The 2,425-nt window shown below is 48.3% G+C and overlaps 1 pseudogene; it reads left to right on the top strand.

The window, feature by feature from the left end:
* The first annotated feature begins 941 nt into the window (after positions 1–941).
* The window catches only part of LOC121563985, a 67,066-nt pseudogene continuing 65,582 nt past the window's right edge, over positions 942–2,425 (top strand).

Raw genomic sequence — 2,425 nt, 5'->3', positions numbered from 1 at the left:
TTAGAGATGGGAGGATTCCTACACTATTTAGAGATGGGAGGATTCCTACACTAGTTAGAGATGGGAGGATTCCTACACTATGTAGAGATGGGAGGATTCCTACACTATGTAGAGATGGGAGGATTCCTACACTATGTAGAGATGGGAGGATTCCTACACTATGTGAGATGGGAGGATTCCTACACTATTTAAGGATGGGAGGATTCCTACACTATTTAGAGATGGGAGGATTCCTACACTATTTAGAGATGGGAGGATTCCTACACTATGTAGAGATGGGAGGATTCCTACACTATGTAGAGATGGGAGGATTCCTACACTATTTAAGGATGGGAGGATTCCTACACTATTTAAGGATGACTGTCCATTTTCCACACACACACACTGCTGCTGTGTCATCCGGGTGTTTAATTATAGTAGACTAGTTGTTATAGCTGCTGGTTTAAACACCAAATAAACTACGCTTAACACCTGCTCACTCTTCAAATCTCCTTCTCCTCTCCTCCTCTCTCTCTCTCTCTCTCTCTCTCTCTCTCTCTCTCTCTCTCTTCTCTCTCTCCCCCTCTCTCTCTCTCTCCCCTCTCTCCCTCTCTCTCTCTCTCTCTCTCTCCCTCTCCTCTCTCTCTCTCTCTCTCTCTCTCTCTCTCTCTCTCTCTCTCTCTCTCTCCCCCTCTCTCTCTCTCTCTCTCTCTCTCTCTCTCCCCCTCTCCTCTCTCTCTCTCTCTCTCTCTCCTCTCTCTCTCTCTCTCTCCCCCTCTCCTCTCTCTCCTCTCTCCTCTCTCTCTCCTCTCTCTCTCTCTCCCCCCTCTCCTCTCTCTCCCCTTCTCTCTCTCTCTCCTCTCTCTCTCTCTCTCTCCTCTCTGTCTCTGTGGAAGTGTGTATATAGCTGTATATATATATACAGTAGCTGTGTGTTGTATTCCTTGACTCTTCTCTGTTAGTTATGGCGCTCCAGGGGTGGAGTTTACAGGACTACACAGAGACACTGCAGTGCGTTAGCACAGATACACTTCCTCCAAGGACAGGTAAGACTGTGAGGTCACTTCCTGTAGGACAGGTAAGGCTGTGAGGTCACTGCCTGTAGGACAGGTAAGGCTATGAGGTCACTTCCTCCAAGGACGGGTAAGACTGTGAGGTCACTTCCTCCAAGGACGGTGCTGTGAGGTCACTTCCTGCCAGGTAAGACTGTCACTTTGTGGGCCAGTAACTGAGTTCACATCCTGTAGGTCAGGTAAGACTGAGTTCACTTCCTGTAGGTCAGGTAAGACTGAGTTCACTTCTTCTACAGATATGCTGAGATGAGGAGGTCCTAGATGACAGTTTTGTTCCCATTTGAGAGATCTGGGATTTCTCCAGAATTTCAGCCAATATTTAGGTCAGGGATGGGCAACTAGTGGCCGGCCCGCTGCCCTCTTTTTGGAGGCCCGGATCAATTTACTTTCAAACAAAAAAATTCTCTCCGCCTCCAAGACTGGGACCAGTAAAATGTTTTGTGGGAGGGGGTGGGGGCAACCAAATCTGGCTTAACGCCACCAAAAGGCTTCTGGTATAATGCAGTTAGTCAGTCCCTCCACTTGTTTTGTTAGATCTGTGGCCTAAAATGCTTGATTTTGCTCCAGCAATTGTGACATTTTCCCATGACAATATGCGATGATTTTGTCCAATTTGTCATGAAAATCCGCAGAGGGAAAAGTTTGTTGGCGACGGTTTGATTGAACCATATTATGCAGTAAATTTGTATTTATTATGGATCCCCATTAGTTCCTGCCAAGGCAGCAGCTACTCTTCCTGGGGTTTATTAGGGATCCCCATTAGTTCCTGCCAAGGCAGCGGCTACTCTTCCTGGGGGTTATTATGGATCCCCCATTAGTTCCTGCCAAGGCTGCAGCTACTCTTCCTGGGGTTTATTATGGATCCCCATTAGTTCCTGCCAAGGCAGCTGCTACTCTTCCTGGGGGTTTATTATGGATCCCCATTAGTTCCTGTCAAGGCAGCAGCTCTCTTCCTGGGGTTTATTATGGATCCCCATTAGTTCCTGCCAAGGCAGCAGCTACTCTTCCTGGGGTTTATTATGGATCCCCATTAGTTCCTGCCAAGGCAGCGGCTACTCTTCCTGGGGTTTGTTATGGATCCCCATTAGTTCCTGCCAAGGCAGCAGCTACTCTTCCTGGGGTTTATTACGGATCCCCATTAGTTCCTGCCAAGGCAGCGGCTACTCTTCCTGGGGTTTATTACGGATCCCCCATTAGTTCCTGCCAAGGCAGCGGCTACTCTTCCTGGGGTTTATTATGGATCCCCATTAGTTCCCTGCCAAGGCAGCAGCTACTCTTCCTGGGGTTTATTATGGATCCCCATTAGTTCCTGCCAAGGCAGCGGCTACTCTTCCTGGGGTTTATTATGGATCCCCATTAGTTCCTGCCAAGGC

The sequence above is a fragment of the Coregonus clupeaformis genome, unplaced genomic scaffold (genome assembly GCF_020615455.1).
Source record: "Coregonus clupeaformis isolate EN_2021a unplaced genomic scaffold, ASM2061545v1 scaf2022, whole genome shotgun sequence".
NCBI lineage: Eukaryota > Metazoa > Chordata > Actinopteri > Salmoniformes > Salmonidae > Coregonus > Coregonus clupeaformis.
The sequence above is the reverse complement of the archived record's forward strand: the minus strand, read 5'-3'. Positions and strand labels throughout refer to the sequence as shown.